The sequence below is a fragment of the Callospermophilus lateralis genome, chromosome 7 (genome assembly GCF_048772815.1).
Source record: "Callospermophilus lateralis isolate mCalLat2 chromosome 7, mCalLat2.hap1, whole genome shotgun sequence".
Lineage (NCBI taxonomy): Eukaryota > Metazoa > Chordata > Mammalia > Rodentia > Sciuridae > Callospermophilus > Callospermophilus lateralis.
The window spans coordinates 35,167,492-35,194,989 of NC_135311.1; the positions used below are offsets into that span (position 1 = coordinate 35,167,492).

The 27,498-nt window shown below is 35.0% G+C and overlaps 1 pseudogene; it reads right to left on the bottom strand.

Annotated features, from left to right (window-relative positions):
- Positions 1-1,249: 1,249 nt before the first annotated feature.
- LOC143404156 (myomegalin-like) overlaps positions 1,250-27,498 on the bottom strand; it is a 31,177-nt pseudogene continuing 4,928 nt past the window's right edge.

Here is a 27,498-nt window from a genome sequence, read left to right on the forward strand (position 1 = left end):
GTCAATTTAAAATTATATTAGGCATCTCCTATGCCAAGTAATATTGCAAGCACTGCAATATGCCCCAATGTAAAAGTCCATTTCCCAGCTGGACTGACCTTATCAAAATAGGGTTTGGTTGTATTCTCCATGTTAGGCTACAAAATAAAAAGGTATGGAAGAAATGACTTTATAAGTCAGTTTTCCTATAGAACTTGTACTACCAAAAATAATTTATACCATGCAAATCAGAATCTGAATCTCCTTACAGCTGTGCTTCCTGCTTATTTATTCTAAATTAATCCCATCCCACAGTCACTAACCATCAGTGACCAGCTGCCATCCCAAACTAGTTGTCTTAAAGTGAATATCTGTTCATTCTGTAAGTTCCTTTCTCTTACTGAAGATCCTCAGTGAAATCAGGGAGTGAAGGGCAGAAGCATCTGTACTGAGGGGCAGTGTGTTGCACAGTTAAATTCACAACCTTTGGTGAGAAGGACTCAGAAAAAGATATTCAAGCAAAAGTAGTGGAGCTGATGCAAAAACTCAAGGGAGAAGTGAAGGTTAGCTATGGTTAAAGCAACAAAAAGGGACTCTTGGTAGAAGGGAAATTCTTGAGGACATATTGTGCCATATCCTGTAAGATTTGGGGACTGTTCACTTGGGCTCCTTTCACTGGTTTATTAAATTTTTCCTCTTTTTCTTATGCAGATGGTGTATAGACAGACCCAGGCATCCTCATTTTCCCTACAGGTTTCCTCATAGTCCTCAGGAAGCCATCACTGGGGAAGCCTGGCTGCTTTTGCAGAAGGATTTCTATCAGGGATCTACTTTCTCTGCAAAAACTTAGTTTCAGGCATCGTCCTTCTAGAAGATGCAACAGTTAAATGTCACTGGGCAAGGCGGAGACTCTTAGGAGTTCCAACAAGTGTTGTGGGCTCACTATCAGTGATAATCTCTGAGGTCCAGGATGTTCACTCTTGGACTTGAGAACGTGCTTTCTCTGATAGTGGGTGGGCACTGTGTTTCAGCCTTGGATACCAAGTTGAGGCTTGACAGGGGCTTGCTGTTGAAGGGCCATCTGCTGGTCATTGACTTAGTCACAACCTGGGTAGTCTGTCAGGTTGCACTGCCAAGTTCTCTTCTATATGAGACTCCATTGAGAAAGATCCCTGCTATGGAGACATTCTGATCCTCTTGGAGTTTCTCAGCATTCTCCCCATGCAGATCCTAAGCCCTGCCACCTCCCCAAGAAGCCCTTCGATGTCTCCCTGTCTTCTGTGGTGTGTTTCAGTTACAAAAGCCCAAGAGGGGAAGTATCCATTGTCTTGTAAGTAAAAATTCTTCTGAAGCTATAGCTACAGACAGTAAATAAAGGCAAAAGTGGGTAGGAAGAGGAAAGAAGTAGAAGAAAAACACAGAAGTAGTAAAAACAAAGGGGTCTATTAGAGAAACTGACAATGTGGGTTGGAGAGGCAGCTGGGATGCTCAGGGAGGACAAGCAGCAGACTGGGAAGTGGTTTATATAGAATGATGTCTTCTCACTTTAGGAGGACAAAGGCTGTGGGAGACCATCAGACCCCAGACGGGCTGTGTACCTTTCACCCAGGGAACCCCAGGGCCTGACACTGACTTACTTGCTGGTGGCTGTTGTGTGCAGCCTCCTCCTCAATACTGTCAGTGAATTCAGTGCTGGCATCTTCAGTGTCATCCCCTGCAGCTGCACCTGGAAGTAAGTTCAGAAGAGAAAGGTGAGTCCCTTCACAGATGGCTTCCAGACAACAGGTAAAATTACACTCTTTGCCATCCACCTCTGATTTCTTTCTTTCCCCAAGTGCCTGGAATCCTAGCCATAAGGGAAAGCAGAACCAATCCTTCTCAGTGTATTTGCAGTAATTTTTTACTAACTCTCAAGCTTGTACAGATCTATAACCAAAAAGCTTGACTGTCAAGAATGATTACCCTCTTATCTATTTTTTAAAATTCTAAATGATTCCCTGTCCTGGCTATGTAGCAACTTTTTCTTCTGTAACATGGGCCAAACCTAACTAATTTTTCCTCCCAACAAATGCTAAGAGTTTCCCTCATTTCCTAGGGATTAAGGCAACCCAGTTCCTTTCCCACTTTTCCATTGTTGTGATCAACTATGCATAGACTGATGACATCTCTGAGGTTCTCCCATCTGGGGGTCCTGTGTCCTGGGAAAGACTCAGGTCTAGTCCAGATTTCAGACACAGAATGATACTGTTTCCTAATTCCCTCCTCTTTCCCTCTTCCCCATGTCTCTCAAACTCTGTTCAATGACAACATCCTGTGAATGGAGGGTTTTTTATACTTTGTTCCAATAAGGATTAATCCATTCGTTCATTCCCCAATGTACACAGTCATCATGTACACAGTCACCCCACAGCACAAACATCCACACCCTGCTCTAAAGGACAAATCACTGCCATTACTGGTCTAGGCAGCTAGTGGTCTAGGGCAGTGCTGACCACAGAACCTTCTTTGATGATGGAACTGTTCTTTGTCTACAGTACCCAATAAGTAGACACTTGTCACATGTGGCTATTAAGCACTTGAAATGTGACTAGTGTGACTTAGAAACTGGATTAATTATTTTACTTAAATTAATTTTTATTGGTATAGCCACATATAGCTAGTGACTACAATAATAAACAAATTTAGAGAATTTCTTCTTTTTTACTTTTGTTAGAATGAAAGACTGTCCATACTACTTTAGATCAATAACTGTGCCCACGTTATAGTTTTATTTTATCAAAATACCAAAGAATATCTCCTGTGCCACCTTGTATCTTACAGAACCTACCCAGGTTAGAGAATCTCAAGATCTAGTTCTGACCCTGGACTCAGCAACCAATCTGTTAAAGTCCTCTTCATACCACTCAATAACCCTGGCCTTAAAGAGCTTAAATGGCTTGTCCAAGGTTACCCAACTAATCCTGACAAGACCTATGTCAAGAAGTGTCTGTACTCTTAGGATCCATTCATTGTTTCTTCAGGTGATAAATCAGAACTTTATTTTTGCTTCTTCTTGCCAATCCAAGGAGCTTCCTCCTGAGCTCAGATTTCCATAAATGAAAGGTTCTACATGAATAATAAGTATTCACTGTCCAAGTGGTTAGCCCTCTCACCTATTCTTTCTTAAGCCTGAATTCTTACTCCCCATCCTGCAGATGAGTTGAACAGGGGCAATTTGTATTTAGATTCCATTTCTTGGCATCTGCAAGTTCATGCCAGAGAATTTACAATGGCTCATGCTGAACTCATCAAGGTATAAAGGTAATTAGGCATGCTGTTCTAACAGTTTAATTTCCCTGATCTTTTGGTGAATGTTATTTAATCGTGGATCAAGGCAGGATCCTATTCAGTAAATCCCTCCACAAAGAGAAACCTCTAACAATGAGCATCTTAATCGGTGGCAGACAGTGTACAGCAGGGATTTCCAATACTTATTATTTCAAACTGGCCCCAGAACTCTCTCACCCAAGGCACTGGCTGAATAGAGATGAATATGTTCACCTCTACTGAGAGGTGAATGCTCTGACTGCTTCAAAACACTAAATGATAATTCACTGAAGGACATATATATATTATGCTTACTTTGGAGAATCTTTCCCTGTACAATGACAGAGATCATCATCTTATTTTTCCTGTGTGTGTGCACACGCACACAAATTAATTGTCCTACTCAGTGAAAGATTAAGAAAGCATATTTTTCCATTGTTTTCCTTTAGAACACTGAGCTAGAGAATGATCCTGTAATTCAAGGAAGCTCACTTCTGTTAGATCCAGATCATTGTCCCGTACCATTCTTGGTGGCTTGCACAGCCTATGCTAAGTCCACATCCCAGGATGATTCCTTTATTAGGTTCCTCAAGTGGAATTAGGAAAGGTGACTGTCACGGGTCTTGAAGTTGTTTATCTGACACTTTTTGCCCTCCACTTACCTTTGAGGTCCTTTCTGATGCCACATTTACATTTCTAGATAATGTTCATTTTTAATTCACTGGGGGGAGGACAGGATGTGTTGGTTCTGACTTCACCAGAAATTAGAGAAAAAGGAAGAATGCCCATCTTACCTCAACACTCTACCACCAGGGGTTTTATTTTTCTTTCCTCCTTACCCCCCAGAATTCATTCAATCTGCTGTAGTTACTTTACGGCAGTTTTAAAGTTGCTTACCTTTTACCACCTTGAATTAGAAAGCTGAAAACAATTTTTGTTTGTTTGTTTGAGGACTAGAATAAAGCTGAAAATATTTTATAGAAAATGTTGGAATAAAATGAAGATATCTTATATATTATATCTAAGTGTACATTAGTCATCCATCTTTCTGTTATAATTTACATTTTTTAAAATGAATGAAAATAAAGAACCTCTTTTGTGGGGAATTCCCTTTTCTAAGCTTTTTACATGGCAAAAGGAGTCTATCTTTAGAACTATCTTGGACTTCTTTAATTTTCTAATTTAAATGAAAGGTTCTAAAGCTTTTTATACTGATGAGTCTTCTGCTTTTATGGATAAAAATATAAAATAAACTGGTCTGTCACTTTGAGAGGCTCCAAAATCTAAGAATCTATTCATTCATAAGTTGACTCAATTCTCCAAGATTGTTTTACATGTTTCATGTTAACATGAAAACATGCCTGCAATCTTAAATACTTTTATTTGAGGTTTTGATAGAATTGTGGTTCTTATAATATTCTAGGCTCTGAACTACACAAAATAGAGGTGATAACAAAAGGTCCATTATCTAGATCTTGAAAATTATCTTCTACCATCTATTCAGTTCTACAAAATAAACAAAATAACCCTCTAAAAGGGCTGGGGTTGTGGTTCAGTGGTACAGCGCTCACCTAGCATGTGCAAGGCACTGAGTTCAATCCCCAGCACCATATAAAAATAAAAAATAAATAAAAATAAAGGTATTGTGTCCAATTAAAACTAAGAGAAATATATATTAAAAAAATCAGGGCTGGGGTTGTGGCTCAGTGGTACAGTTCTTGCCTTGCCAGCACATACGAGGCCCTGGGTTTGATCCTCAGCACCACATATAAATCAATACAATAAAGGTATTGTGTCCAACTAGAACTAAAAAATATTTTTTAATAACCCTCTAAAATGTAACATGATAAAATCCTTTGGCAACAGTTTAAGCATTCTGCAACCATAAGGTCTTCTTTGGCAAGGAAAAAATCCTTACTTTTATAAAACTTTTTAAATTGAAGATAAATTGCATATTGAGAATGTGGATTTTGGAGCCAGTCGAGGTTTGAATTATTCTTTGGCCACTAGTTTTGACTTTAAGCAAGTCATAACCTGTCTGTAACTCAGTATCCTCATTTGTTAATTAGGGTTAATATTATCATCCATTCCATGCAGCTGTTGTGAACTTCAAAGGGTTTGCTAATTTTAAAGTGCTTAGAACAGTGCTTAGTACAGTATGTCCTCAATAAAGCTTACCCTCAGACAGTATTGCTGTTTATTATTGTTGTTGCTGCTGATAAACTTTTATTTATGATTTTCATGGAGTTGTGGTTCTTACAAGATTCTAGGCTCTGAACCACCAAAATAGAGGTGATACCAAAATGTCCATTATTTAGATCTAGAAAATAATTTTCTATCAATTGAAGTGGTCCTTGGACTAGGGCTAACTAAACTGAAGGCCACATAATCTAAATGTAAGCAGAAGAAGAAAGTTCTAGACCTGATGTTATTAACTGGATGATCTTGATTGATTCTACCTGTACTTCTTCACTTATGAAAATCGATTTTCCTCAGCAAGATGCTTGAAATAATACTTTGTGCTCTTTCTGCTTTCCAGGACAGTTGAAAAAGAATCGAGTCATCAGCGAAATAGGATGAACTCTTTTGGAAAGGTGCCATACAAACAGGATTCACCAGCAGTAAATTATAACTGTCTTGAAACTCCACCATGCAAAATAAGCCTTACAGGAAAATTCACAAAGTTTAATTTTAATTCTTAGTAAGGAGTCCAAACTAGGTGGGGTCTAGATCACTCCCCCTACTCTATAATCATTATTTCCCCTATAAGCCATTTATATGGGATCAACAGAAAAGAGATAAGACATTTTAGTACAACAATCAATAGATTGATTCCCCTGTGGAAAATAAAAAAGATATGAGTGTTCTCTACTTTGCTCATAAATCTTTAAGAACTAAACCAAGAACATAGCAGGGTTCATATTTTACTAATCCTGAAAGAGGATTTTAAAAGCTAGTACTTGACAGCATAACTTTGCAGTGTCCGGTGTTCTTTCCCTCAGTGCCAGTTCCTGTTCATCCATCTCTTTCATTCTTGGACACTCTGCTGTGTGCTCATTAGCAGAACTCTCATACTTTATGTCATGAACCAACCATCACTGACTTAATATTATGATGCTAGATGAAAGAACCAAAGGAGAACATTCTTCTATCAATTTTATCTGCATCCATTCCCTTCAGGGCCATAAGAAAAAGTCAATATTCTATGTAGCTCTCCATAGCCTCTACTGAGAAATAAAATTCTTTGTCTAAACAGATGCTTGTTTTGGAACAGCAGAAAGCTGCTGTCTGCAAATCAAGCCCCTTTATGGAATACCTTTGTCTTTAAGTTGCAACACATCTCATGCAACCTGGAGGCCCCTGACCCATACAGTATTCAGAAAGCACTGTTTTTAAGTGGCTTTACAAAACTAAATTAAAATCCAAATCACTTTTCAGGATATAAAATATCAACAGAGTTTTAGAAAACATTTTTACTTTTTCAAAAGGGTGATTATTCAATGAACTAGTCACTTATCCTTAGGATGACCAGTACATGTGTAAATTAGGACATCCTGGAGAGAAAATATGCTCACTGGACTTACTCTGTAAATGTAATTCTGTAATGTTGAGGATTTCCTCCCGCTTATGGTCTCTTCTTTAAAGAACACAAGGCTTTTCTAGGAAGATTTAAAGAGACAGCACCAGCCATCATAACAGTGGATCCTCAAATCCGTCCTGCTTTCTCCTAATCTACTTCAGCAGGGAGAATTAAGAGAGGATTTTTAAGGTAAAGCAGCCAATTTCAGTTTTCTGGAGAAAAGTGTAACATTGTCTCTTTAGTGTCACTTCATTGGGAGGAGAAAAATTCAGGTTTCTTCTTTCTTCCTTTAGTAAAGTAGTCATTCCAAAGAGCCTTACTTTGACTTGGAATTTTAGTACAATGATCAATAGACTGATTTTCCTATAAAGGAAAAGAACAAAAGATAAGTATACTCTACTTCTTTTCTCATAAATCTTTTAAGAACAAAACCAAATAGTTTCTGTTGGCCTTTGATATTTTTATTAGATCAGTAACAATTTGTTGTGTCTCAACTAAAGTAAGCTGGAATTCTAACAGTTATATATAAAAAGTACACTCTCCATTTTAGCACAAATATTAATACAGATTAACACCACAGATCTATGAAGAAATTAACTTTCAAAGAAAAATATACAGCTTAACTTGGTGGGGAAAGTTCTAAAAATAATTTAATGCCAAGTTTCTGATCATTTAACACGTAATTTTCTTTTTCATCTGAAGTTATGAATCACTTTAAGCCTACAAAATTTAAAGTGATAAAAGCAAATAAAACTTTGCTTTTAAAAAAATTAAGCTAATAATGCTCCATGGACAGTGATGGGAATTCATGAGTTATAAAATATACTTGCATGTATATATACACACCTCCAAAGTGTATAAATTGAGCGACAAATATCTTAGAATAATAACTTTATAACTACAAAAAGCAGCACCTCATACTCAAGTACTAAAAAGCAAATCTACAAGAATTTGTCATACAATTAGACGTTCTCCAGGAAAAAAAGTTTATTTGGTTCAAGTACTTAGTCCTACTCTTAATATTTTAGACCAAACATTTTCTGATGCTGCTGAGCTTTCTGTTTTATTCTTTCAACTCTAGCAAAGGAAAACAGTATAATAAAGATTTTTATTTCTGGAATTTGATTTTAAACAACAAAAGGGAAGTAACACAAAAATAATGAGTTTATCACTTTACAAGTTTAAATGTTCTTACTTGAAATCTGACAAAAAATAGCATTATTAGTTCAACAGTTTTGGGTTTCCCTTCCATTTCCCTGTTGTAGGCAAATGATAATGCTAATTTTTTATTTGGGGCACTCATCCTGGCTCATGTGATTACATAGAAAAAAGCTGAGAACTTACCTTCTATCAATACTCAAAGACTATGTAAAAGTATTACTTTATTTTCTAATCATAATAAAATGTTTTAATAAACCTATAAATGGTGAAGGAGTGGCTTAAATATTTAAAAATGCAACAAGACTCAAAAACTACACTATAGAAATCTGTCCAGCACACTACCTATTAATTTGTCCCTTCTCTTTTTTTTATTAGAGTTACCATAAATGAGCTCCATTTTTTCAGCTGTTTTTTTTAATGAGTACAAATGATTCTATACTACCCAAAGGAGAAAAGCATCCCAAGCTTTAACTTAAGAGCAAGGGAGAAATATGTGCTTCTATCTCACAAGATGTTTGTATTTGAAAAAGAAAATTCATTTCATTTATTCTACCTTTTGTACAATATTTCAATATAAGATAAAAAAATGGATTTCAAATGTGTGAGTTACTGATTTTTTTTCCTAACTTCATAGACATTTTGTCCCTTATCTGGAGGATACTGGCTACAGACTTGCTGAATACAAGGCCAGCTAGTATTAAAAAGACAACTATCTCAAGTGTGAAGATTATGTGACTCTTTTGTAAAAACACCAGAAAACAATGCCTTTACCCAAACAATTGGATCTAGAGACTTCTATTACGAGCTCAAGGAAAGCAAAAGTACTAAAAGTGTTCTAAGACTATAACTTTAAGTAAGCCAATCAACCTTTACTTCTTTAAAAAAAAGGAATAATTTTAGTATAATGTGACCTGCTTCTTCTTTCCCTAATCAGAAGATTCCAGAAGCAACTCAAAACTCAAAGTAGAACTGAAATTAACAAAATGAAAACTGAACTGTTTTGAAACTATGACTCAACTTCTTACAACCCACACACTAAACTAGGAGCATAAATTAGCATAGAAGTGATAGGTCTTTTAGGCATAAGTCACTCATGAATAAACCAAGTAAAATATATTAAAGAATCTTATAAGGAAGCTACTTTTGTGGCTGAGATCCTATACGGGTTTAGATTTTCTTCATCCTTAATAGATATTTTTTAACCAATTATGATATAATTAAAAAATCTTTTAGAATTGTGAACAAGAAAAATGTACTAAGATACAGAGGTACTAAAAATATTGCTGCTGTCTACAACTGAGTGAAGAAAAGTTGCTGTGGCAATGGATGGGTTGAGGGTAAAGGAAACAGGGAATAAGAGTATACCCTCTCAAAGTAAATAACTAAATAGCTTTAAAAAAGACCAACAGACAAATGTTGACGTATATTAGTCTCTAATAATCATTAGATTTCAATAATATGATTTAAACCTGCAGTAGAGCGGCTAGGTAGGTAGCTCAGTCACACAGCACTTGCCTAGCATGCATGAAGCTCTATAGTGAATCCCTGCACCAAAAAAAAAAAAAAAAAAAAAAACCTAAACAAACAAAAGAACCGCTCAAAAAACAAACTAACAAAACTTTCATAAGAGTTTAAACATGTCATAAGGACTTCCATTTCACTCATTAAAAAAATACCCTTAGAAGTCCTTTTTAACTCTACAGTTCTAAAAACTATAAACTTTATCTACCCTGATCCCTTTTAACCATTACTTTGTGGACTTGCATCATTCAAAAGAAAATGTAAGACCAATGAAATCTATCAATATGGATTTTTCTAAATTTAAGTTCTGTTTTTGATTAAAAATGGCCTAAGTGGGCTGGAGATATAGCTCAGTGGTACCGTGCTTGCCTAGCATTCTCAAGGCCCTGGGCTTGATCCCCAGAGTAAAACACACAAACATACACGCACACACACACACACACACACGGCACTCCATGTTTACCTAAAATTATTGTAATGCTGAAAAATGCCTGACAAAAGTAGAGTAATTCAGAAGACCCTGTGTTCCTAAAGAGAGAAAAGAAGCACATTATATAATACTAAATGACAATATGAATGATGTGTCCAATCACAGCTATATGTGAGTTACACAAAAATGTTTATCAGAATTGTTCTCTAATCATAATATGTCATATTATCATGTCATCAACAACTAAAAAATATTTTTTAAAAATGTGAAAGAAACAGTGTCATGTGAAAAACAGAAGTATAGAAGAAAAATTATGCTCCATCTAGCTTAGAAAAGAAACTCAGACATTTTTAGGGTACTAAAACCCTAAATCCCTGCTCACTTCTTACCATGTTTAAAGCAACTAAAATCTCTGCTTCTAATCTAGGAAACAAATATCCACAGACAGCAAGCTCTTTCCAAGTAGCACTATTTGCAAGCCTCAACCCAATCAAAACTAGAAAGTTAGTATTAGATTTTAGTTACATTTATGGTATCAAAATAAAATTCAATGTATTCTATCAATCCACTCTCACTGGAGGTTGATAGAAGCAGTGATTATTAACATAAATTACTATAATAACTATGAGCCATTAGAACTGAAGAATCACTCACAGTTAAAACTTAACAGTAGACTTAGAAAGCTTCCTTGGTCTATTAGTAAAATTAAGAGAAAAATTTTCCTAAATGCCTTGTTGTAATAACATGAGAAACTACTCTTCAATAGGTTGACATTTCTTTTTTTAAATTTATTTTTTTAAGTTTTAGGTGGACACAATATCTTTATTTTACATTTATGTGGTGCTGAGAATTGAACCCACTGCCTCATGCATGCTAGGCGAGAGCTCGACCACTGAGCCACAACCCCAGCCCAGGTTGACATTTCTATGCTCAACTCCACTATCTGCTTTCTTACTTGGAGAAAGCTACATAAAGTTTTGTACAGAAAAGCATCTCTTACAACCGGGAAACTAAGAATAGTGAGTGGTTATGCTTATACTTCCTCTCTCTTTCCCATTGACTCCCTTTTCCTCTCAAGGCCGTTAAAAGTGAAATGGCATCACCAATAAGAGAAAGGTTTATGACTACCAATCTCTGCAAAACCACATAATCAAAATATTCCAGATGTTTCTCTGGTAGAATACATCCTCCCTGTCCATGTTACATCAATTGACACTGTTACAGGCACAGCTAAGGCTACAGAATCCTTGATGAATATTAGACTGTAATGTAAGCCATGTCAGCATACAAATGTGAAAGAAAAGGGCTGGGGCTGTAGCTCAGCGGCAGAGTGCCTGCCTAGCATGTGTGAGGCACTAGGTTTGATACTCAGCACCACATAAAGGTATCATGTTATCTACAACTAAAGAAAAAAATTAAAAAAATATGAAAGAAACAGTGTCACGTGAAAAACAGAAATAAAAATTATGTTCCATCTAGCTTAGAAAAGAAACTCAGACATGTTTAGGGTACTAAAACCCTAAATCCCTGCTCACTTATTACCATGTTTAAAGCAACTGAAATCTCTACTTCTAATCTAGGAAACAAATATCCACAGAAATAAGAAACCTCCTCTTGCTGAATCCACAAAACTCCACAGTAATCTTGGTTACTTTTTATACTCTTGACATTTAAAATACCAGAAATACAATCCCGAGTGCCTTTTCCTTCCACCTGTCATGTTGCCACATGAAATCACCAAGACACTGACTAAAACCCATGAATACAGATCAGTGACATTTCATTCTAAACTATTTGAGCACTTAAAAGCCTAGAGCCCATTACTTAATATAGAGAAGTGTATGCATACTAGATAGTGAAAAATAAAGGACTCCAACTAGTGCCACTACCAAATGGAAATACAGAAGTGATACTCTTTTCTACAAGTTATTTGGCAAAATACTGATTTTAAACAGATATATTGCATTAACAATTATCTTTGTATACTGAGAATTCTGACAATGGAAGACTTTTCTGAACTAAATGGCATGTCCCCGGCTTAAAAGAAAACCTAAAGGGATCAACAAAGTTTTAAATAGAATTTAATATTTAACTATCTAATTTCACCTCTGTTGATCAACAGTCAACTCTGAAACAATACTAGAGCCAAAAATTTATTATAAACACTTTAACAGGTTTTGCCTCTGTTTCTTAAGTTGGCCTAAAACTACTCTCCTGATTTTGATTACTTTCTGATATGGATTATCACTTTTGCAAAGTCATTCTTATAAACTCAATCTTTTTCTTTCTCATCTTGAAACTTTCATTTTATTGGATTTTAAAAATGTTCTCAAAGAGCAGGAGTTGATTGAATGGCAAAAATAATACACACACATGCATTTATGACATGATATGGAACATATGAAATGGATTGTGAAAGTGGGGAAGGAATAAACTTTATTGGCCCATAGAAGGGATGAGGGAACAAGAAGGACGGGCTGGGAAAAAAATGAGTATGTGTGGGGAAACTAAAACTGAATGATTTAAATGTGCAAATACACTTTATTTCCAACAATCAATGGAGAAGTAGATATGTACATAAGATACAGGAGGCTAAAGTGAGTTTCACTTTGTAGTTGATGCTACTTGTACCAGCTCTATTATTAGTAAGTCACCATTTAATTCTGCCACATCAGACAAGGTTCCCTCTGGTTAGTGTAAACAGGTTTTCCATCCTGGGATGCAGTGTGACCCACCAGCGCTCAGAAGGCATGCTTGTGATGAACTTGCACACCTTCCAGTTCCCCAACTCCAATGGTGGCCAGGGTCTCCAGTCTGCTTAAGCGCTCCAGGCTTCTTCCAAGAATTTCTTCTAGCAGACTGTGTAATACCTGGGCCCCTTCAAGTTCCACCTGCAGAGTTCAATCTCTCTCAGAGCTGATTGAACATGCCACATAGAAGGAAAATAGATTAGCCATCAACTGTAACAAGTCCACTTATGTTTCCAAAGAGCCATCAATGCTACTGTAGACCGTGAGATTTTCTAAAGTACTGTTCTCCAGGACATCATAAATGAATGAGCTCTTTGGTGCAGCACATGCAGTCACTACTGGTAGATTTGCAAGGCCTCTTCTTTCTTCAAAGCCTGCCCCTTTAGGCCAGATTCTGGGCAAATCTCAAATAAAATATAGTTTTATGATTGCTCTCACCCTCCTACAGGCCCCATAAGAGAAATTTCATTATTAAAAGCTTTTATTTCTGAAAAACTAAAACCTAGGAAAAAATTAAATGTAAACTGAAGGGATGAGGATATAGCTCAGTTGGTAGAGTGCTTACCTCATATGCACAGGCCCCTAGGTTCAATCCCTAGCACCACAAAAAAAAGTAAACTTGCTTCCATGATTACCTAAAGTTATTGTAATGCTGAAAAATGTCTGACAAAGGTAGAGTAATTCAGAAGACCCTGTGAAGCAAGACTGAGCCAAGTAGAATTGCTGAGAATAGCTATTTTTCACCAAAATGGACAGTGTTTTGAAAACAAATCCAGTTCATGAAGACGAAAGATCCAGGGGTTCTTTAAAAAGAAAATATTTTTAAGCCCAACAAGAATTTAGAAGAAATGGGAATAATAAAAAATCAAAACTGTGAAAGAGAAAAAAGGATTGGGAGAGAAAGTGAAATGGGGCGGGGGGAAGGTAATAGAAAATAAACACAAAAGACAAAATATACATGACCAAAAATCAAGAGGTACAAGAAAATATAATCATCATGATGGTTATCGATGATTCTGAGGTAATATTAGGTATTGCAATGAATGTATTACCTTCAATGATATTCAATGATACTAAACTAATATCTGAGTCCTTTATAGCTGTACTTTTATAATAGAACAGCCTTTAACAGGACACAGAGCAGAGAAAAGAAAGGAACATACACCAAATGCTTACTATATGCAAGGCACTGTTTAGATGCCTAAGCTGTCTTCTCATTTAATTCTCACAGTAATTATGTGAAACACACACTATTCCTGACAAGATTTAGACACTGAGGCTTATTGCCATCTACGCAACAAATAACGAAGTGGATAGCTTTCTTTTTCTCTCTTCTTTGGTATTATTAGCATCTGCACTTAATAAAGAATAGAAGAAATGAAAAGAATAAAAGAATTTTTTAAAAAAAAGGGAAAAACAAAGTTGGGCATGACAGCATATGCCTATAATCTCAGTGACTCAGGAGACTGAGGCAGGATCATCACAAATTCAAGGCCAGATTCAGCAACTTAGTGAGATTATGACTCAAAAATAAAAATAATAACAATAATAATTATTATTATTATTTAGTAAAGGGAAAAGTTACTCTCTTACCTCTCTGGATGGGCATGGAACTTCACCAGGCTGCTATAGAACTGTCTCTCAGCTTGTAAGGCCTCATTGAGTCGACTCTTTTCATCTACTAATCCTTCTAGCATCAGCAGCAACTGAAGAAAGAAAAGAAGCAACATACAAATGGAAAAGTGAGACATGAAGCCAAGTTTATCCTGAAAAAGAAAAAAATGTATTTGCACATACTCTGACCAAAAAGTCCCAGTATTTTATTACTTAAGATCTCTGTATTATCTTACATTTTTAATCAATGACACAATATCATTTTATATGTTAGCTGAATTCAAATATGAGCACAAGGAAGAAAAAAAAAAAAGGAGACAAAAGTCAGAAGCATAGAAAAGAAGCCCAAAAAACAGTGAGAAAGGATAGGTAAGAGGGAAACATACAATAGAACTTTCTAGTTTTCAATGTTGGAAATAAACATTTATTGAGCACCTTTTAATATGACAGACTCTGTTCTAATTCTAGGGAAAAGCTTACTATCTAGTGGGAGGAAAAGACATCCATCAACATACATATGTTCTTGTGAGATATACTACATGACATAAAAATAATGGGCTATGATAATGTGTAAATGCAGAGATGTTTAAGCTAAAATTAAAGCTGGAGGGGGGATGAGAAGAACAGTTAGTGAGAGTAATAGTAATGGATGTAAAGCATAGGTAGATAAATCTTTTTGAAAAAATTTGGCATTGAAAAGGTCAAGCATAAAGTAGAGCTACAGAGGAACTCAAGGCAAAGAAAGGGTTGTTTCCTCTCTTCCTTTTTTAAATTGGGAGTTGTCTGAACATGGCTAAATGCAGGCAGATGATAAAGAGTTAATTGAGAGAGAAGTGACTTATGTTTGAGAGTGAAGGATAACTGACAGTATGTGTCCAAAAGCAACTGCTACTCCTTTCAGAACTATAAAGGTTAGAAATAGGCATATATGACTGCAACTGAGCAAGGTACTGTGGAGTATGGATTCTCTATGAAATACCATCAGTTGACCTAGACTTTTTTCAAAAGTAGTTGAGATTGACAGTCTTTATATTGCTTATTTCAAATAAAATAATAAAGTCTGCATTTCAATAATTTACCTGTTGTCTTTGGTTTCCTGAAATTTCTTGAACCTGGGATTCTACTGAAGCAACTTTTTCTTGAAGAAGTAAGACTTCTTGTGTCAGGCATTCCATAGCTGGTATGTCTTCAGGATCAACCAGTTGCATTTGCAGGACCTAGAAATTAAAAAAAATAATAATAAGTATAGATTTTAAAATAGTAATAAAAGCTGTTCTAGCAGAGGAGCAAGGGAACAGATATTCTTGAAATAATCTACTACACTTTCAAGTGGGATATTGATAAGCACTGGCCAATGGACCAACTCTATCCACATATTGTTTGAAGATGCCCTACAGGTAATCTGAGTTCCAACACATCCAATAGTCTTTAAAAACCTTTGAAAGACTTTTATGAGGTCTTCTTTTATCTGTATGTTCCTGGTCAATGACTCCAGATCAGCAGCCTGCACCTGTAGCTCTTCATCTTGTACAGCCATCATAGACTGTAGAGCAGAAAGTTCCATCTGGGGACAGAAGAAACACTGGAGTCAGCAGGTAGAGGAAACAACAGCTGTGACATTTACATTTCAACAATGAGGCAACTGCTTTTCATATCACATCACTATCAGCCAATAATGCAAAAGAAAACAAGAACATGAATAAAGCTCTACTGGAACAAATCAATAAACCACACAGCATGGTACCAAATGTTGTTTCATGGGAAGTTGTAATGGTTGTTTTTAATGGTGTTCCTCTACTTGAGTTAACAGCATAAAACCATCAAATTTATTTAATTTAACCATATTTATTATGACACCTAAAAACTGGTTATCTTTAGCAGAAGTAAAAGATGAAATTTTTCTTCATATAAGTTCCTTAGCTAATAGATTAAAACATTATAGAACACCTCCATCATGCAAAACTTAATGAATTAATAAATAAGGCATCAAACAAAAATAGCTGCTAACATCAGAGATCACTAAATATTACATGCTTCCTACTAAACATGCTACCACCTACAATGGAATCTTACACACAGCACTGTAGGCCCTAAATTTTCAGTGTTGTATTTTCCTTCCCTCCTCACTAGAAAATTATAATCATTGTTATAACAAATTTATTAAAAATTATGATAATAATGATAGCTGAGTTGTTCTCACAAACTCATCGATCTGGCTAATCTACTTCTTGTCCTTCAACATCATCCACTTTTCTCTTTATTCTTCACTTTCTAGGAATACAAGACTTTTTCTGTTCTTGTAACACAGACTCTTGATTCATGGGCTTTATACCTATTACTCGGTCTGCCTGAAATATCTTTCCCAAGGATGCTTCCTTCCCATCCTCAGGACCCCAGTGTCATCTGCTCAAAGAAGTCTTCTTTGACCACTCCAGTTAAGGTGGTCCCCATCCATGTTACTTTCTATCACCTTTTTTTTGTATCACTCATTTTAATCTTCAATTATAATATTATAATATTTTAAAATGTTTATATGAGCAAATATGTCAAGGAAATCTTATGTTTATAATTTATAGTATCTAATGGCATAATTATTATAACATATTGTAATTTATAATATAACATGTTTCTTGTCTTTTATCTCTCTGGTAGAAATTACACAGAGCCAGAATGGGACACTGTTGATATTGCTCACTACCTCAGCCCTGCACTAGCTTACAGAAAGTATCCCATATATGAATGAATGAACAAGTGAACAGATGAATCCTCACAGAAACCCTATGGGGCAACTACTTTTCAATTTACAGATAAGGTGACTTCTACACCTCAAGTTACAGATGAGGTGATTCAGACAGAGAGAAATTAAGGAACCAATTCAAAAATCACAGAGCTAGTAAGTGGCAGATCCAGAGTATGAACTTGTGGAAGCAAACTTGATTCACTAGGTATAATGTCTTTCTTGTAGGTACCGTATATCCATATAATCTTTACGGCAATGGCAAGTTATTTAAAATAAATATTTTAAAGAACTATTTTAAGATAATCTTTAAAAATTCAGTGGAACAAGTGAAGAGAGATGGTAGAGAAGCCAATTTAAAGTATAACTAAGCTTCCTAAAGGAAGCAACACTTCTTCCTTAAGCACATAAAATTTAAATCAAAAGTAAGAAAAATTTTATTCGTGTATCTTCTAATTCCATCAATGCTTGCAGTATAACCATATGGGCCCATAATGATTTAGTAACAGTTATTTGATAGTTTTAACTACCTTTATTTTCCTTCCATGCTGAAGAAGCTCAGTTAGTGTAACTCTTGACCTTTCTTTGCCCCCAATCAGGGGGAGGGACTTGACTTATCTGTACACAGTGGAAGAATAAACCAGGCCTGCTTGGCTCTCCCCACTTCCTCTCCTTAGAAGACACTGGCCTAAAGGAAGACTATTTTTTTATCACTGCTTCTCTAAAGGCAGTTTGTTGCCCACCACGGAGTAGTCTGCCAGGCCCAATGCTGCCTGTGACTGAGCAGGTCAATTACCCAATCCAGGTCCAACATCGGTTATTACATTAAGGTTTATAAGACTCTGTCAGTATTAAATCTGATAAAGCTTCAGGCTATCTGCCACCAATTTGTTTTATTTCTCAATTTATTTAGAGTTGGGTATGGAAAAAGGGGTGCTATTTATCAGACCTTCTTCAAAGAGATAGATAGATAGATAGATAGACAGACAGATAGAAAGATAGATAGACAGATAGATACAGACATCCAGGTACTTGGTTCCATTGAAGAAAAATGAAAACAAGAAGAAGAAAACATTTTTACAGCATGATAAAAGGTCTGCAGGTAAGACTGACACAGGTTTTAAATCCTGGCATAAACTCCTTTACAAGGCATTTAAACTAATGATTTCCTCAAGTGTAAAATGGGAATAATATAGCTACTTTCCAGGGCTACATAAGAAATACAGAAAATATTTTACAAGTACTTGGCACATTGCAGGGAGTTAATGAAGTAACTACTGCCGCATCTATATACTACTATAATATCAAGACAGGGAATATGGGAAAAATCGCATAGCTTTTGGTAAATACCTCATGTTAGATGGAATGTGGAAATACATTTATATGTTATTGGACTTAGAAGAGGGTAATGGATTAAGGATTCATGATGTTAAGCAATGACTAAACATCATTCATTCAAAATATTTATTCATAAGCATTATAATTTTACGATCATGAAAACAGAACAGAATCAAAAAGTAACATTACTCTGGATTTGGTACATATGAGAAAAACAGAAATAGTATGTGAAAATTAAAATATCTGACATGAATAATCAATCAATGGCTAAAGTAGAGGAAAAAAGGGAAAGGACTAGGGGATTTAAAAACTAATTTTTTAAATGCCATGTATGAATTTGTTTATAAGCAAAAATATGGTAATGAAATCAAAAGGTATAATAAGACAATTTCATCATAAATATAAACAGAGATTTTATATTATAGATCAAATCACAGCAAAAAGGTAGAAAAAGCTAGGAACTTAGCTAGCTAACTTAACTTAGGAACCCATGACATTGACTTTTTTTAATATTTTTTGGTTATTGATGGACATCTATTTTATTTGCTTATCTATAGGTGGTGCTAGGAATGAAACCCAGTATCTCACACATATGAGGCAAGCACTCTACCACTGAACTACATACAACTCCAGCCCCTGACTGACCTTTTAAAATAGATGCCATAGCAACATGTGTTTAGTTTTTGTCTGTAATGCTATGTTGTAGCCCTAACATTTCTTCTACATCATAGCTGGACATACAACTCGCTGTATGGGGAAGACAGAGGAAGGATTTCTATAAGACTGACAGGTTTCTTCTAAGAAAATGGATGAAAATTACTGATAGAAATAGCTCATGCATAAGATGGGGAAGAGTATCTATTCCAAGAAATGACTTCTCAGAAAGAAAGTATTTGAAGACACAAAAGTCTTTGAGTCTAAATCTTAGCTTTGGCATTTATTAGTTAGGACTAATCCCTGTCCCATTAAAAAAATAAATAAATTAGTGTTTCAGCTTTTCCATCTATAAATAAGTCCAATGCCATCAATTTTGTGTAGAGTTGTGAACACTAGCATTAATTCAAGAATTCAGCACAGTCTAATGCATATAATGAGTACTCAATAAATATTATTGCTCATACTCAAATTTCTCTTGTTTAATGCTTCTAAACTATAATTCCATGAGTCTAATGTCATAATTCTAAGCAGCAATAACATAGCATTTCCTCTTTTCACAAGTGTTTTTCAATTATTTTCTTACAGTTATCAATGGGTATAAAAAATCTTCATTGTTTCAGTCATTAAAAAGGTCCCCATTATAAAAATAAGAGGATCTTATTGGATAAAATATATAGTATGTATGCATATATATTATATATATCTTAATTACATATATTATTATATTATATGCAATATATTATCTATATCTTACATATACATTTTTTATATATAAACACACACACACACACACAAAATGATTTATATTTTTTTTCCAAAAAGAAAAAAGGTATACCTTATATTTGAACTTAGATATTATACTTAGAGAATTGTACTTTTAAATATCAACTATTCTCGGGAAGGGGAACAGGAATTTGGAAATTAGCCTTGACTATAAAACTCACCTGACTTTCTCTTTCTTTTTTAGTCATAAGTACAAGTTCCTCTTTGGCATTAATCAGTTCTTTCTCCAGTCCTGCAACTGTGTCCAAGTCTCCTAAAATGAACACATAGTGCCAGTTTTAATCACTCAAAACATGTAATCTCTGCTGCCTCATTTTTGAGAAATTTACTTGGAATATGCATTCCAGCAATTAAGAAAATACACACACACACACACACACACACACACACAGGTTTTTTTATAGTATTATTTATAATAGCAAAATATTGCAATCACCCTACATTCGAGAGAGAAAAGATGGAATCAGCTACAGTATATTCACACTAAGGACTATATATATACAGCTATAAAAAAGAATGAGGAAGTTCATGAACTTATATGAAGCAATTTCAAGGATATGTTAACTGAAAGAAGCTATGTTCAAAAGAATACTTCTATCTGGAAAAGGGGGAAATATGTGACACACACATACAAATTATGTATGAACATGATTCATCTGTTTATTTGCAAAAAGATATTTTATTAAGGAGATCACAGAATTTAACAATTTACCTTCAGAGAATGAAAAGAAACATGAGAGAAAAGATTGGAAAGCAAATGGGACTTCTGAGAATATCTTTTTCATATATTTGACTTTTTTAACTGTGTTAATGATAAATTTTGAATGTGTTTGACAATAGTAGGACACAAACATCTAAAATTATGGAATACAGAAGTACATATTATAATAATTTGTTAAAAGACACAATCCACTTACACAACAAACGGAGTGGGAAGATAAGGGCAAGATAACTCTTTTTTGTAAAAGAATTTCATAACAGATAAGAGAAAAAAATTAAGAACTAGGAAATTAAGTTTTAAAAGTTCAAGCAAGGTTTAAAGAATGCTAAAGCCACTGACTATTGGGAAACACAACTGTCAGAATCTCAAGCTATCAGCCTGTAGAGCACTTACTAATTACAAAGGGGAAAATGAACCTTTACAATGAAGAGATCTGGCACACATTACAACCTTAACCAAAGGATGAAATTTGTTACCACTACATAAAAAATTTTCCACATTTGATGATCTGATACTTATTCCTGTATATCCAATTATTCAACTTGATGCAAACTGACCAATATGCATTAATGGGATACACTCAGAAAGACATCACTCATAGGATTCTTGACAAAAATATTTAACCTGAACCTAACCATGAGGAAATAATGATAGACACTGTTCTGAATTCTTCAAAAATCCTAATGTTGTAAAAGACAGGAGGAAAAAAGTTGGAAAACTGTTCTGGATTAAAGTAGACTGAAGACAGGACATCTAAGCATAATGCATGACCCCTGGTGGCAAGAAGAAGCAACTACAGAAAATGTTATTGAGACAATGAGAATTCTAAATATGGATTATATATTTAGATAGTAAAAATACATTAAGGTCAAATTTCCTAAACATGATAATTACATTGTAAACATGTAGGAGAATGCCTTTGTCCTTAGAAAATACTTGCTGAAATATTTACAGATCAAATGTCATGATGTTTATAAGAAATTCAGAAAAAAAGCATTATATCTATATATGTTGGGCACATGGAAAGAAATAATGCAAATGTGGCAAATGTTAACAATTGATGAATCCTAATAAAAATGTATATGGGTATTCACTACACTATTTTTGCCACTTTTCTGTAGGTTTGAAATTTCCAGAATAAAAAGTTGGGGGAAAGTATGTTTTTTTCTGCTATCATATATACCTAATTAAAATAAATAAATAAATTTTAAAAAGAAAAAGGCAAATATAAAGTAAATTACACAAATCTAGCATTCATTATTTTTGGGGCAATGCAAAGGTTTCTTGTTAGATAATGAAACTTTTGCAATTTTTTCCCACAGAATCATCTAATACCATACACTATAATACAGTTGCAAACTTTCTATATTCTTGATAACAAAAGAAATCACAAGTTAATTGTTTAAGTTTACACCCTTTCTGTTTCCAGCATTATAATCCCTACCTCATTAATTATCACCAGTGGCTACTTCTGTAATTCTCTGGGAAATAGCTTCCTTAAAGCTACCCTAAATACCAACCTTTTGCTCTGTAAAAGCAGAAACTCCAATCCAACGTTTCTACTTGAGTTTTGCTCCCACCATGCTTAGAATGTGATTGTCTTTGGGGAGTTCAAACCCTACAGCCATTCCTCGGATAAGGTTGAGTTTGGAAAATAATTCAGTTATATTGTCCCTCCTAACGCTTTAATGTAAGTGTTGTCAAGTTACTCTGAGCACCCCACTATTGAAAGATATCCAGTAGAATGTATCAGTTCCATTGGTCCTACTGTGCAGGTTTGGAAATACTACTCCGGCATTTCTGAATCCCTGCAAAACTCTCTCAAAAGGAGAATTAGGATTCATTTTCCCTGGAGTAAACTGTGAACTCTTTTTTTTAAAAAATATTTATCGTAGTTGGATACAATATCTTTAATTAATTAATGTATTTTTAAGTGGTCCTGAGGATCAAACCCAGGGCCTCGCCTGTGCTCGGTGAGCACTCTACCACTGAGCCACAACCCCAGCCCCAACTGTGAACTCTTATCAACATAAATTATGGGCATTTCTTCTCAGAACTTACATGTCTCCAGCCTTTCAGAGGAATCCAAACATTTTTTTTTCTGTTAAAAGAAAGAGTTGTGGCCAAACCTATTAATATTAAGATACAGGAAGGAAAACAAAAGATCTTTTTATGAAACAAAATTTGATACTTACCTAATGTGGACCTGGGAATGCTGGCATCCTCTTTAGCAGGCAAGGAAGTGCTATCATTTCTGGAGGGTATTTGCATTGATGTCTAAAAATTGGAATAGTTGGGGGATTTAGGAAGACACAGGAACTATGATCACAATGGCAGGACTTGCAATATTCTCACAGTTTCACATTAAAAGTTATTAAACTTATATGCCTGAAATGTAAGCAAGAAATGCTGCAGACATGAAGTCTACATAAGTCTACAGTTCTTACTTGATCAGTTTGCTCTCCCAGATTGGGGCTCATGGAAGTAGCTTTAGCTTGTTGGTTAGAGATGAGTGTTTGAGTCATCATTAAGTCTTTCCCTCCTAAATGCTGGTGTACAGCCTGTAATTCTAAATTTCTTTCCATTAGGGCTTGCACCATCTTCTCTGCAGCAGCCTAGTGAGAAGAAGTCACAAATAACATTAGAAAGATATTGCAGTAAAATAAACACAATTTGTTTTTAAGTGTAATTGCTTAAAGGTTTAGAAAAAGCTATTGGGGTGCTGGGTTTGTGGCTCAGTGGTAGAGCACTTGCCTAGCATGTGTGAGGCACTGGGTTCAATTCTCAGCACCACGGATAAATAAATAAAGTAAAAGTCCATCAACAACTAAAAAAAATTTTTTAAAAAGCTACTGGGACCCTAAGAAATAGTTTTCTTGCTATCAGTTTATAAAGAAAAACAGTCAAATGAGTAGAAAAAAAAAGTTTCTCATAGACAAAATGTTGAAAAAAAAATAACACATTTATTACAGATAAGAGAAACTGAAGTAGCTTCTGCTAGAACTCTTAAGGTGTTAAGGTTCTGGTTTGAATTGGTGTAACAGATGACTGTCTTTACTCGTACTTGTTTCTTTGCCCTGGATTACTCTTCACCTATATATATGGATGGTTTGTTCCCTTCAGGTCTTTGCCAAATGTCACCTTATCAGATTGGCCTTCCCTGAGTATCCTGTCTAAAACAACAATCTTGTGAGTCACAAGGCACAAATATTCAGTTATGAGTACGTTCTAGGGATCTAATGTACAACACAGTGACTACTGGTAATAATGTTATATTGTTTACCTGTATTTGCTAAGACAGTAGATTTTTAATGTCCTCATTCGTATCCACACATAGGAAATAACTGTTTCCTAAGACATTGTATCCATCTACAACTAAAAAAGTATTTTTTTAAAAAAAAAAGCCATTTAGGTGATTCTTCTGCATGTAGAACTTGAGAATGCAGAAGAGTATAACTAATACTGTTGCTGAATTTAAAATCTTCAGTCATTTCCATTAGCTCCAAGGTTCCATTATTTTATTATCTGTTGTGTAGTAAAAAGATGTATAAGACTAATTCTTTCAAATAACAGAAGTTAAAAAGAAACTTCAAAGACTTAGTAGCCTCTTGTCAAAGACTTAAATGATTAACAATAATTTTGTTAGGTCTCTTCTAGAAGTGATCATTGAAGTATGTGGCAAGATGTTTCTAATAAAATGTGTATTTACTTCAGTAGGCCAGAGAACTAGAAGAGTGGAATATCACTATCCCATGATACAAGAAAGCATCAGAAAATATTGTGGTAACATAACATAGGCAAGTAAGAATGCAAAAACTGATTCTGAGCTATTGGTCCTTAATATGCAGCATAAGTCAACTAGTAGTCTTTGCCCTTAAGGAAAAAGATAAAAATGAAGGGAAAAATAAAAAAAAAAATTATTTCTGAAATATTTGTATACCATTATTCTGAGATTAACACTCAATATTGAGTTTAGGAATGTATTCTCTTCATGTCCTTTCCAAATCAATCATTTTTTTTCCTCCTGAGATAGGAGAGAAATACTTTTGGGGGGGGGTGAGTACCAGGGATTGCACTCAGAGGCACTCAATCACTAAGCCACATCCCCAGCCCTATTTTGTATTTTATTTAGAGACAAGGTCTCACTGCATTGCTTAGCACCTCACTTTTGCTGAGGCTGGCTTTGAACTCGAGATCCTCCTGCTTCAACCTCTCAAGCCACTAGGATTGCAGGCGTGCACTACTGTGCCCAGTGAAAGAAAATATATTTGATTGAAAGTTTTTCCATACCTCGAATGGAAATATAAAATGTCACTCAAGTATTGATAGTTTAGAATTAAAATCAAAACACTCCAAAACTCCATACCTTGTTCTCTTAAAATGATCAAAGCATTAAGAAAAAATCAGTGTAGACAATGGAGTTAATAAACACGTGTTTTGGGCACATTTCCAAATGTGGTGTTTAAAACATATTTAACACTTGGATGATTGATATAAAACTGAAATCTATTTAATAAACAGCAGGAGAAAAACTATGGAGTTTCTCCGTATATCATGTAAAATGATATACACATGTTACAAATGATATTTTTCTGGTCTCCGCACTAGTCCTTACCTGGCTCTCCTGCTCCCTGGTGCTCACAGACTGAAGCAGAGCCTGAACCTCCATTTCATGTTCTAAAGCTTGTTTGCTCCGATCACTCAGGAGGTCCTGCAGCATCCTTTCTTTTCGCTGTAAACGCTGGCAGAACTCCTCAGCTATTTCACTCTGTCTGGGTCCCAGTTTGCAGAGCAAAGTTGCACTAAGATCCTAATGCAGAAGGAATGGTGTAAGATTTTGGAAAAACATCCTTTCTAACACATATTGAAATGCTTATAAGAACTGTCATGGAAGAAAGAGCTTTGAGGTTCTTGAGAATAAGTATCATATTTTATCCACTTTTGTTTCCCCGCATCTAGCAAAGGCCTATGACTCAGAAGGCTAGACATGCTCAGTGAACAAACACTAACAATATAAAATATATACAGTGCCAACTTCCATATTGTTCTCTGAAATAAATTCTTCTCTTATTTGCTCAGGGAACATAATAATTAATGTTAAATGAGAACAAATGGACACTCAGCCCAAGTGTTTCATTTTTTTTCTCCCCAGCAAAAACTTTTAGGGGAGCATCAAACAGAAAGTTAAAAAGGAATAACAAAAACTGTTTTAATAAGCAGGCTGATGTAATTCCTATTTCTATATTGGTGGTTAAAACTGTGAAGCCATACTGCCTGGGTTGAATACTGGCTCTGACACTTAACTAGCTGTTACCTGGATAAGTTAACTTCAGAAGTCTTTTGTCTGTAAAAAAGGGATAATATTATGTCCCTCATATATTTGTGAGGACTCAATAAGTTACTTCCCATTAAGCTCTTAAAATAGTACCTGACCTGGCAAGAGCACCATAACTAATAAAGGTTAGTTATCATATTATAGATGCATATTTTCGATCACATTAATTCTCACATAACTTCTTTGAGAAAGATAAACATCATCTTAATTTTACAGGTATGGGGAACAAGTCTTAGGGAAAGTCAATTACTTGCCCAGAAAATGAAATTAAAAACTTGGATAACTTGCTTCCCAGACTTCTAGAGTCCTAAGTCAAGACTGAAATCAAGTAACCACTAAGCCAACTGCTTTTAAGCTAACTAAGGTCTTGCCTCCACTTTTTTGTTCCTGTCATGAAGAGATGTCTGTAACTGCTGAACGATACTTTCTTGTTCCTTCTGCCAATGGCTAAATTTGGTTTCCATTTCTTCTTGTAGCCACTGGAGGTTATGACAGGTAGCAGTTAACTGTTCAACTTCTAGGCCTTTGGCCCTCAGGAGACTCTCAATGCTCTATAGTCACAAAGAGAGCAATCATAAGTTAAAAGAGCTATTCTATACTTCTCATGATAAATGAGAAATTAGATCCATCTTTAAATTAGCACATATTGACTTTTTTGCAAGAGGAGAAAACTAAGTAACTAATCTAACAACGCCATATGAATTTATTTTTTGTTTTTAGAAATTCTTAACTAGTTTGTGGAGAGAGAAATACTAGGCCCATGATAAAATGGAAACATTATAGTGGAAGTAATTTCTCTGAAGAGAAAGTAAATGACTCCTTTAAAAAGTGACAGATGGTTAGTTATATAAGATTTAAAATAAGTATGTAAATAAAAAGCTCATGGTAAATGTTAGTAAAATAAACAAGTGTTCTAATTGTGGGAATACTGGGACGTGTATGTAATATTAACGAGATGAACAACAGTTATACCCTGGAAATGCTTATGTAAAAGTGTATGTGTGTGGGGAAGGGTGTGTATGTATCTATATCCAAATCCCATTTCCAAAGATGAAAAATGAATTAGAACCATGTAAACAGAAATCAGTATTCACTGACTTCCTCTACAAAAACAGAAGTGCTGTAATTTCTCGGTTTTTTTTCTAATTTTTAAGTTAGACACAATACCTTTATTTTTTTCTTGTTTTTTTTTATTAGCTACACATGGCAGTACAATAATCTTGACAATTCATACATTTGAATCAAATGGGGTATAATTTCTCATTTTTCTGATTGTACAGGTTGCAGAATCACAATGGTCATACAGTCACCTATATACATACAGCAATAATAATGTCTATTTTTTGTGATGCTGAGCATAGAATTCCGTTCCTCATGTGTGTTAGGCAAGTACTTTATCACTGAGCTACAACCCCAGCCCTAATTTCTCCCTTTCTAGTCTATAACGATGGAACTCGTAAGTGCTATTTTTGTTTATACATATGTGTGTGTATAAATAAAAATAATATACGTGTGTGTATACACACACACACATATACATATAACTTATAAAGCAAATACTCTGGTTTTCAGAAAATGATGGAGGA